At 42.1% G+C, this 11240-nt stretch overlaps 1 long non-coding RNA gene across 1 annotated transcript; it reads right to left on the bottom strand.

The window, feature by feature from the left end:
• Positions 1-4081: 4081 nt before the first annotated feature.
• On the bottom strand, positions 4082-10962 carry LOC143793845 (uncharacterized). Its single transcript, XR_013220294.1, has 3 exons — positions 10820-10962; positions 10396-10487; positions 4082-4166 (listed from the first exon to the last, which is right to left on the bottom strand). It is a non-coding gene; the product is annotated as an uncharacterized LOC143793845 (long non-coding RNA).
• Positions 10963-11240: the final 278 nt, after the last annotated feature.

The raw sequence follows: 11240 nt of genomic DNA on the forward strand, positions 1-11240 counted from the left end.
AGATGTTATGGTGGATTGAGAAAGATGTGTTATGCTCAATGAAATAAAAACAGCAGGCATGTCCACTTCAATAACAGGTGACGGGCTCTCTCTCACTCCAACTGTAGTGGGTAAACAAGTCGAGGTTCTGTGGAACGCTTGCCATTGTGTATCGGAGGAGGAAGAAGAAGCAGCAGATGCGGTTGCTGGGGAGGCCGGTGGTTGGCAAAGGCCACTAGGCTGCATTTTAGCACAGTGAGTTTCCCAGACAAACGCATGTTGATCACGCTTATGCCATTTCATGTCATCACTCAAAAACAGACCAGACTTGGCAATTCTTGCTGCCCTTTGAACTGCAGACCCATGACTATGGTTGACAACAGCCAGAGTTGTAGCTGAGTATGCAGTGATTGTTGTGGTTATATCACTTCATGTCTGTGCAGGAAGCCATTACCTAACCTCTTCGTCTTCCACCACTTACTCCACCTTATCTGCTGAGCTACTCAGCTGCATGTCTCCAGGTTCATACCAAGTGAGAATTACAACCTCATTGCCATCCTCTCTTTTTCCACTCCTCCTTCTCTTTTTACACACCCTCCTCCTCTTCCTACCCTAGCAGCACATTACAGTCCTCGTGCACCTCAGTTACTGTATCTAAGTCTCATCAGGATCACCTTAACATCTGGGCATGAGGGTCGTCTGTATTATGCTTGGACCCTACTTTGTCCATCCCTGGATCCAACTAAAAAACATTTTGGGCATCAGTGCAGATAATTTCCTCCTCTTGAGTCTGTGAATCTTTGGAGCCGACCTTTGATGCCCATGGAATAGAATATATAAACAGCTCTGCAGACTTGCCCATCTGTGGTTCCCCACAGTCAGTTGGGTGGTTGGATAGTTGTGGTGCAGGGTAAACATGGGAAATTGAGGTGCCACCTCTGAGGACTGTACTGTGTGTGATGTGAAGGCAGAGGAAGAGGATGAGAGGCCACTTGACACAGCGCTTGCCATCCACTGGAACACATGCTCTTTCTGGCCCTCATCTACAAGGTGTACCGCTGTGCAGCTGCCAGAGAAAGGGAGTTGAGTAGCCCATCCAGTAAAAGAAGGTGTCAGGTGTCTTTGGATAGGACAAGTCAGTGTTTGCTCAGTAAAGCTTTCAGTAACATTGTGGCGTACCCCACATACGCCTCATACACAAAGCCTATTCCCCCTTCCACCACGACCTCGCTTTTTCCCATTCATGTTGGATGTACCCTTCCCCTTTTTTAACCAGCTGTTTAACAACCATAGTCCTAGACCTGTGAGTCACCTGTCACCAAATTAACAATCAGTATTTATTTGATGAGAAAATGTGGCTGGACCACACAATTAGCACAAAGGATTTATATGCTGAAATATTGACTGGTGTCTTGACCACACAAGTAACACATTGGATTTAGATGCTGAAAGGTGGACTGGTGGCTGGACCACACAATTAGCACAAAGGATTTAGTTGCTGAAATGTGGACTAGCAGCTGGACAACACAATTGACACAAAGGATTTAGATGCTGAAATGTGGACTGGTATCTGGACCACACAATTAACAAACAGGATTCATTTGCTGAAATGTGGACTGGTGTCTAGACTACACAACTAGCACAAAGGATTTATATGCTGAAATGTGCACTGCTGGCTGGACCACACAATTATCACAAAGGATTTAGATGCTGAAATGTGGACTTGTTCCTGCACCATTAGCATTCCAGATTTATTTGATGGAAGGTCGATTTAACAGACTATCCTATCTATCTGAACTAGCTGAGAATACACTGCCTAGCTAACTGTGACTACTTTTTGGAAGTGCATCAAACAGCAAGGTGGATTGCTGCTGAGGGGAAAAAGAAAAAAAAATATTTAAATCTTCAGCTTAGCAAGTGTGAACGAGCTGAGTGTGACCTGAGCGTAAGTGTGAACGGCGGTAAGTGTGACTTGTGATTCAGTGACTTTGGATTCAGGGAGTTTCCAAGGGAGGAATTACTTAATTGCTGTCTGTATTTTATTAATACTTTGCATTTTTTTATTTTTTTATTTAACGTTTCTGTCTGGTGCAATCCCCATTAGGAAATGTGCTCCACTATTGTTAATGACTTCCAGTGCACATCTTGCCACGTGTATGCAGTCCTTGATCAGCCGGTCGAGGGTGCATACTGCTGTGCGAGATGTGAGCACGTTGAGCATTTGGAAACCCAGATTCTGGATCTAAATGTGCAGCTGGCAAAACTGAGATCTATAGACAATATGGAAAGGAGTCTTCTGCTCACTTAGCAGATGCTCAATGGGATAGATGAAGGGGGGGATGGTAGGATGGAGCTGCAGGACAGTGGAGTAGCAAAAAAATAAAAAATTACTGATAGGGGTTTGTTATAAATCTCCAAAAATAATGGAGGCAATGGAGAATATCCTCGTAAAGCAAATAGATGAAGCTGCGACTCAAGGAGAAGTCATTATTATGGGGGACTTCAACTACCCTGAAATAGATTGGGGAACATAAACCTGCAGTTCCAGCAAAGGTAATCAGTTTTGACAACTATGAGAGAAAATTACCTTTCACAACTGGTTCAGGACCCAACAAAAAGGGGGGCACTGCTAGACCTAATATTAACCAACAGGCCAGACCGCGTAGCAAATATAAGGGTTGGGGGTCACTTGGGGAATAGTGATCACACAATAAGTTTTCATGTATCCTTTAATAAGATGTGTAGTAGAGGGGTGACAAGGACACTAAACTTCAGGAGGGCAAATTTCCAACGGATGAGAGAGGATCTTGGTGCAATTAACTGAGACAATATCCTGAGACATAAAAATACACAAAGAAAATGGGAGATGTTTATTAGCATCCTGGATAGGACCTGTGCACAGCATATACCGTATGGGAATAAACATACTAGAAATAGAAGGAAACCAATATGGCTAAATAGAGCTGTAAGGGGCGCAATAAGTGACAAAAAGAAAGCATTTAGAGAATTAAAGGAAGTAGGTAGTGATGAGGCATTAAATAAATACAGAAAACTAAATAAATTCTGTAAAAAGCAAATTAAGGCAGCAAAGATTGAGACAGAGAGACTCATTGCCAGAGAGAGTAAAAATAATCCCAAAATATTCTTTAACTATGTAAATAGTAAGAAACTAAAAAATGATAGTGTTGGCCCCCTAAAAAATAGTCTGGGTGAAATGGTGGATGAGGATGAGGAAAAAGCCAATATGCTAAATTACTTTTTTTCATCAGTATTTACATAAGAAAATCCCATGGTAGACAAAATGACTAGTGATAAAAATTCCACATTAAATGTCACCTGCTTAAAGGGAACCTGTCACCTGAATTTGGCGGGACCAGTTTTGGGTCATATGGGCGGGTGTTTGATTCACCCTTACCTTACCCGCTGTCTGCATGCTGGCCGCAATATTGGATTGAAGTTCATTCTATGTCCTCCGGAGTACACGCCAGCGCAAGGCAATATTGCCTTGTGCAGGCGTGTACTCCAGAGGACAGAGAATGAACTTCAATCCAATATTGCGGCCAGCATGCAGCCAGCGGGTAAGGAAAGGGTGAATCAAACACCCGGAAACCCCGCCCATATGACCCAAAACTGGTCCCGCCAAATTCAGGTGACAGGTTCCCTTTAACCCAGCAGGAAGTACGGCGGCGTCTAAAAATCACTAAAATTGACAAATCTCCGGGCCCGAATGGGATACACCCCCGAGTACTTCAGGAACTAAGTACAGTCATTGATACACCATTATTTTTAATCTTTAAAGACTCCATAATAACAGGGTCTGTACAACAGGACTGGCGTATAGCAAATGTGGTGCCAATATTCAAAAATGGGACAAAAACTGAACTCGGTAATTATAGGCCAGTAAGCTTAAAGGGACTCTGTCACCTGAATTTGGAGGGAACAATTTTCAGCCATAGGGGTGGGGTTTTCGGGTGTTTGATTCACCCTTTCCTTACCCGCTGGCTGCATGCTGGCTGCAATATTGGATTGAAGTTCATTCTCTGTCCTCTGTAGTACATGCCTGCACAAGGCAATCTTGCCATAGACCCGTAGAAGCGCTATTGTTCAGCGTGAAACGGCTGTTGTCCCGTCCTGCACGCTCCTCACTCGTTAGACTCCCCCGTGCCGTGAAGATGTAATTTTGTATGCTGCAATAAAGAGAACATTCTGACCACAGTGACCACAGTGCCGGTGAGTGCTGCGTTTATCCTCTTGCTTTTCACTCATGAAAGACTGTTTTTTTCTCATGCTAGCACCGCCGTTTTAGACGTCTGTGGGTTTGCCCCATTTTGATGGTACACCCCGACATATATCCTCCGAAAACGAGTTGTGCCACTTTGCTTTTTTTCTTTTTGTTTTATCTAGATGTGTTGTGAGCACTTTTATCCCCCAAGTGCTTCACAAAAGTTTATAACACCTGGGCGTGAAAATAAAAAATCCTATTTTTTCCACAAACATGATCGTTTAGTCCCCAATTTTTTATTTTCTCAAAGGTAACAAGAGAAATTGGATGCCAAAAGTTGTTGTCCAATTTGTCCTGAGTACGCTGATACCCCATATGTGGGGGTAAACCACTGTTTGGGCGCATGGCAGGGCTCAGAAGGAAAGGAGCAATATTTGACATTTTCAATCTAAAATTGGCTGGAATTGAGATCGGACGCCATGTCGCGTTTGGTGAGACCCTGATGTGCTTAAACAGTGGAAATCCCCCACAAGTGACCCAATTTTGGAAACTAGACCCCCTAAGGAACTTATCTAGATGTGTTGTGAGTACTTTTATCCCTCCTTCACAAAAGTTTATAACGCCCAGGCGTGAAAATAAAAAATCCTATTTTTTCAACAAACATGATCGTTTAGTCCCCAATTTTTTATTTTCTCAAGGGTAACAAGAAAAATTGGACACCAAAAGTTATTGTCCAATTTGTCCTGAGCACGCTGATACCCCATATGTGGGGGGTAACCACTGGGCGCACGGCAGGGCTCAGAAAGAAAGGAGCACCATTTGACATTTTCAAGCTAAAATTGGCTGGAATTGAGATCGGATGCCATGTCGCGTTTGGCGAGCCCCTGATGTGCCTAAACTGTAGAAACCCCCCACAAGTGACCCCATTTTGGAAACTAGACCCCCTAAGGAACTTATATAGGTGTGTGTTGAGCACTTTTAACCCTCCAGTGCTTCACAGAAGTTTATAACGCCCGGGCGTGAATAAAAAAATCCTATTTTTTTCCCACAAAAATGATCATTTAGTCCCCAATTTTTAATTTTCCCAAGTGTAACAGGAGAAATTGGACCACAAAATTTGTTGTACAATTTGTCCTGAGTACGCTGATACCCCACATATGGGAGAAAACTACTGTTTGGGTACACTTCGGGGCTCGGAAGGGAAGTAATGACGTTTTGAAAAGCAGACTTTGATGGAATGGTACGCGGGTATCATGTTCTGTTTGCAGAGCCCCTGATGTGCCTGAGCAGTAGAAATCCCCCATAAGTGACCCCATTTTGGAAACTAGACCTAATTGGGAACTTATCTAGGTGTGTGGTGAGAATTTTGAACCCCCAAGTGTTTCACTTAAATTTATAACGCCCGGGCGTGAAAATAAAATATCCTATTTTTTCCTACAAAAATTATCTTTTAGTCACCAATTTTTAATTTTCCCAAGGGTAACAGGAGAAATTGGACCCCAAAAGTTGTTGTCCAATTTGTCCTAAGAACGCTGATACCCCACATGTGGGAAAAAATACTGTTTGGGCACACGTCGGGGCTCGGAAGGGATGTGGTGACGTTTTGGAAAGCAGACTTTGATGGAATGGTCTGCAAGCATCATGTTCCATTTGCAGAGCCCCTGATGTGCCCAAACAGTAAAAATAAAACCCACAAGTGACATTTTGTAAACTAGACCCCAATGAACTTACATAGATGTGCCCCCTTTTTGGAACTAATCTACTGTTTCCTGTAAAGTAAATTAGTAGTTCATGGAGGTGTGGTACAATTTGAAGCAATCCTTCATACACAGGCCAGGTTTTTTGGGGCAGGTGTCGCATTGATAAATGGTGTCCTTGCGTATTCCCCTGTTGTAACACACTCGGCACCTTTTTTGCAACTTACCTCTTTTTCCAATTTGCAGGACCTCCCCCGGGAAATGCTGACCTGGTACGATATGAGAACCTTCAGTTCCGGAAGTACTGGGGCCCGCTCCTTCCCTCGTGCCAAATATCAGGGCCTTAACCACTACCTCCTGGAACTGAAGGTACGACGTATCAGTGTGGCGTACACATCGTGACAGCAGGAAAGCGTTGAGCATTGCCATTTGTACGATGTACATGGACAGCTTTTTGTACCATACCTTGGCCTTTCTCAAAGCACTGTACGGTTGGAGGAGTTGATCAGAGAGATCAACGCCCCCATGTTTTTGTTGTACCCCAGTAGACAGTCAGGTTTGCTGACCTGTGTAGAGGTACCCCGTACAGTGCTGAGGGCACTGCCATCACTGTGTATGATGGTCAAGAGAAGGACATCCCTCTTGTCCTTGTACTTGACCACCAGCAGGTGGTCACTACATTGGGCTCTGCTCTCACCTTTTCTGAGCATCTGCCCAAGTAGCGTCTTTGGGAGGCCTTTCTGATTTTTGGATGAAGAGAGATCAGGCCGGGATCGGGGTATCAACACTTATGGTTGTAGTCTCTCTTCTTTCTTCTCTCTTCTTTCTTCTTTCTTTTTTCTTTAGCAAGAATTGTGGTGTCACAGGCTACTGTGGCACCACAAGTCTCAGCACAGGAGGGGATCTCTCAGCGTGACTGCTCTGAAGGAATCCTCACCAAGTGTGAGGATTCCTTCAGAGCAGTTAGACAGGTCAGGGGCAGGTGAGACAGGTCACAGAGCGGTCACACCGCTGCTGTGACCTATGATTGGTGGGTTCAATGATCACATCGATCCCACCAATCAGAGGAGGCCCTGGTGACGCCGGTGTTGCTAGGCACCAGCCTATGATCGGAGCTCACAGCTCTGATCATAGGCAGGTCACCGGCAGGTCACCAGCAGGTGACCGGCAGGTTACCGGCAGGTCACCAGCAGGGCACAGCGCGGTCACACCGCTGCTGTGCCCTGTGATTGGCGTGATCAACGATCACATCGATCGTGCCAATCAGTAGCTGCAGGCTCCGGAGTATCATCATCAGGCAGGGCGCAGCAGGCAGGCTCCAGAGCAGGAAGTTACAGGCAGGGCACAGCGCGGTAACACCGCCGCTGTGCCCTGTGATTGGCGCGATCGATGTGATTGTCAATCGCGCCAATCCGGGGGGTTTTGGCCGATGCCTGGCATTGCCAGGCACCGGCCTAGGATCGAGTACATCGGTACTTGATCCTAGCCTGGGACCTCACTGTTTCAGCCAATCTGATTGGCTGAAACAATGAGAAAGGCTGCGATTGGCTTTTCAGAATTGAGCAGCCAATCACAGCGATCGGGAGGCCAGGGGGCGGAGACAGGCCCTAGGATGCCGACACCATCTTCCTCCAGGTAAGATGGCATCGGAATTTTAATGCGATCACTGCGACTTAAGTTGCAGTGTCGCATTAAAGGGCATGACGTACTATTCCGTCCTTGGGAAGTAGGGCCCACCCCACATGGACGGAATAGTACGTCTAATGACAGAAAGGGGTTAAATATTCACAAAAATTGAATAAAAAATTTGTTACTGTTGCCTTTCAGATCAAATATGATCCATATTATAGTAATGATGACTTGTTACTGTCTCATTTTTGATCAAATATAATCTTTTGTAATTTTGTAATAATGACTAAGGCTCATATTTGATTCAAAATGTGTCATTAACTTTTGTGTCATGTACTTTTTGTTATAGTCCAGATGTTTTTGTATTTAATTAAAGATAAGTAAAATTTTAATGTTTAACTTTGGTGCTAGAAACTCTTCTACACTAACTTGTGTTCCGTGTACCTACTGGGCTGGTAAGTGAGCTGGACTTTGTATAATATAATGAAAGCATCTTTTATTTAGACACAGTGGTCACCATTCAAAATAGTTGGCAGACACAGCTCACCTCCTCCTCCCTGCATAATGATCTCAGTGAGATCTTTTCTATTATTATCAATGGTCCATGTGGCTGCTGTAAAACTTTTCTCTAAATCTTATTAACAGAAGCTGACTACTCTTATGTACAGAAAACAAATAGAAAAATCTAAACAAAAAAAAACAGATTAGAAAAAGTATGATATATGTTTCACTAGCTGGCTTTAATTAATACAAATTTATAAAGGCTTTACATTCCCTTTACGTTTTTGCAATTTATCATTTTGTATTTCATTGCTCTAAACTGAAAAGTAAAGTAATTCAATAAAGTGTTTGCGATATTAAAAATGTGTTTGTAATATCCAAAGGAAACTATGATGGCTCATAAAACAGGTCATGAATCGCAAAAAGAGATGTAAATAATACCCACAATGTAAAAGATGCAGTCAGTCACACCACATTTATTAAAAACTTACATTTGCATTGGTCACCTAATAAATTAAAAAGTATGTATATAAAAAGTTGTCATAAAAATCACATGGCATCAAGGAATCATATGATCAAAGCCAGGCAGGCATGAGAGCCCATTGACCTTTATTACAGAACTAGCTTTTAACACGACATTTAAAAGAGAATAGAAGTAGAAGTATAGATCCACCTTATGTAATGCTAGCTATGAGTACAGACAAGCTTGCATAATTACTGACAAAATGTCTTTATTACACCCACCATCAGAGTTATTGCATTAATAGTGCATGAAGAGAACCCCTTCGATATCAAATAAAGAGATTATGGTGGCATTAAAGGGAATCTGTCACCACCTGAGAGCAGCATATGGGTAGAGACATTGATTCTAGTGAAGTATCATAATTTACTTTACTGGGTACTGCTGTTTTAATTTAAAACTGTTTACCTGCTACAGGTCTACCAGTTCTCTGAATGCTGAGCTCTGTGTAATCCCACCCACACTCTGGCAGCATGCTGTGTACACTGTGCATAAGTAGAAAGCTACCAATCAGTGCTGGGGGTTAGGCTATACACAGCTTATAAATATGGATGACTGCAACAGATTTTGTAGTCCTCTAGTAATAATCTTGTGCTAATAAAAAAGTAACTATATAAACAGTACTCTAAGCAGCATAGTATGTGACACATCACTGGAATCAGGGTTTCTGCCCTTACATCATCCTATTTTAAATGAGGTAGCAAAAACCTGGTGACAGATTCCTGTTAAGGGAAGCCACTCCTTAGTTGCCCTGGCTGTGTATTTCAGATGATTGTCATTCTGGAAGACCCAGCAATGACCCATCTTCAATGCTCTTACAGAGGTAAGGAGGTTGTTAGACAAAATCTTGCGATAAATGACCTTATCCAGCCTCCCTTCAATACGATGTTGTCGTCCTGTCCCCTTTGCAAAAAAGCCCCCCCCAAAGTATGATGTTTACCCCACCATGCTTCACGGTTGGGATGGTGTTTTTGGAGTTGTACAGTACTTATTCTTCTTCTTCTTTCAAACAAGGCAAGTGGAGTTGATACCAAAAAGTTCTATTTTGATCTAATCTAACCACATGGTATTCTCCCTGGCCTCATCTGGATCATCCAGATGGTCATCGGCAAACTTCAAACAGGCCTGGATATGTGCTGGCGTGAGCAGTGGACTTTGCTTGCCTGCAGGATTTTAATCCATGATGGTGTGCTACTAGCGGTAATGTTTGAGACTGTGATCCCAACTCTCTTCGGGTCATTGACCAAGTTTTCCCGTGTAGTTCTGGGCTGATTCATGACCTTTGTCAGAATCACCCTTACTTCTCAAGGCAAGATGTTGCATGGAGCTCTAGACTGAGGAAGATTAACAATAACCTATTTTTGTCCATTTTCTAATACTTGCACAAACAGTTGTTGCCTTCTCACAAAGCTACTTTCCTAATGTCCTATAGCTCATCCCAACCTTGTGCAAGTCTACAGTTTTGTAGCTGTTGTCCTTAGACAGCTCTTTGGTCTTGGCCATAGTGGAGAGGTTGAAGTGTGATTGATTGTGTGGACAGGTGTCTTTTATATACGTAATTAGTTCAAACAGATGCAATTAATACAGGTGTGTGAGAGCCTGAATTCTTGCTGGTTGGTAGATGATAAAATACTTATTTCATGCAATAAAATGCAATTTAATTATTTAAAAATCATACAATGTGATTTACTGATTATTATTTTTAGATTCATTTTCTCACAGTTGAAGTGTACCTATGATAATAATTACAGACCTCTCCATTCTTTGTAGGTGGGAAAACTTGAAAAATCGGCATTATATCAAATACTCATTTTCCCGACTGTATGACAATATAAGTATTCATATACCTTTACACCAGCTTTACATTATTGTTGTAAATGGTTTAAAGTTGCATTTTCATTTTCTTAAAATCTTGGAAGTGTGCGATTTTCATGGCAATCTATAAAATAGCAGTAAAAAACATAATTTGTATATTTAGTTTGTATATCTTCTTTACTTCGTAGATTTTGGCTATGTAATATAATGTAATAATGTGATAAAAACACTGCAGAAAAAATGCATCCAATATCATTAAATTCCTATATCTACATATTCATAATTGGCAAAAATAAATACAGTATCTGATCTGGACAAAGTCTTAAAAATTATGCATTCAGATGCACAAAGCCACTGAATTATGTGCATTAAAGCCAGGATTACATTAACCCAGATGTATCTTCTCTGTCTACAATTAAACATGAAAAATTATATTCTCGTCGTGGTCACATTTACCTCTGACTGTAGGCAGGGTGATGTAAAGTAGGAAGTTCACATTCAAAATATTTTAGCTCAAGATGGAAGCAGATCTATCCTCTAATGACAAGTAGTGGAGCTTCTTTGTTTAATTCCCATTTGCTTCTTTGCAGCTAAACACCTTGAAATTACCTTCTAGAGCATGGGCGAGTGAGTCTCTCTTCCTCCGGCTGTCATAGTGATTAGAATTATAATTAGCAAGAATATAAATGAGAGGAAAACACAGGGATGATTCATAATTGCAGAACTTCAAAGGATTCAGAAAAACCATGAGCCACTGTAGGATGCAGCTATTGTAAGTGCCATTTAGGACCAAAAGGCAAATGTTTCTACTGTGGACCTTATGAGAATAAAAATGAAACCTTTTTATTACTATAGTGTTCCCAGAGGACATTTTTTT

Source organism: Ranitomeya variabilis, chromosome 1 (assembly GCF_051348905.1).
Source record: "Ranitomeya variabilis isolate aRanVar5 chromosome 1, aRanVar5.hap1, whole genome shotgun sequence".
Classification (NCBI taxonomy): domain Eukaryota; kingdom Metazoa; phylum Chordata; class Amphibia; order Anura; family Dendrobatidae; genus Ranitomeya; species Ranitomeya variabilis.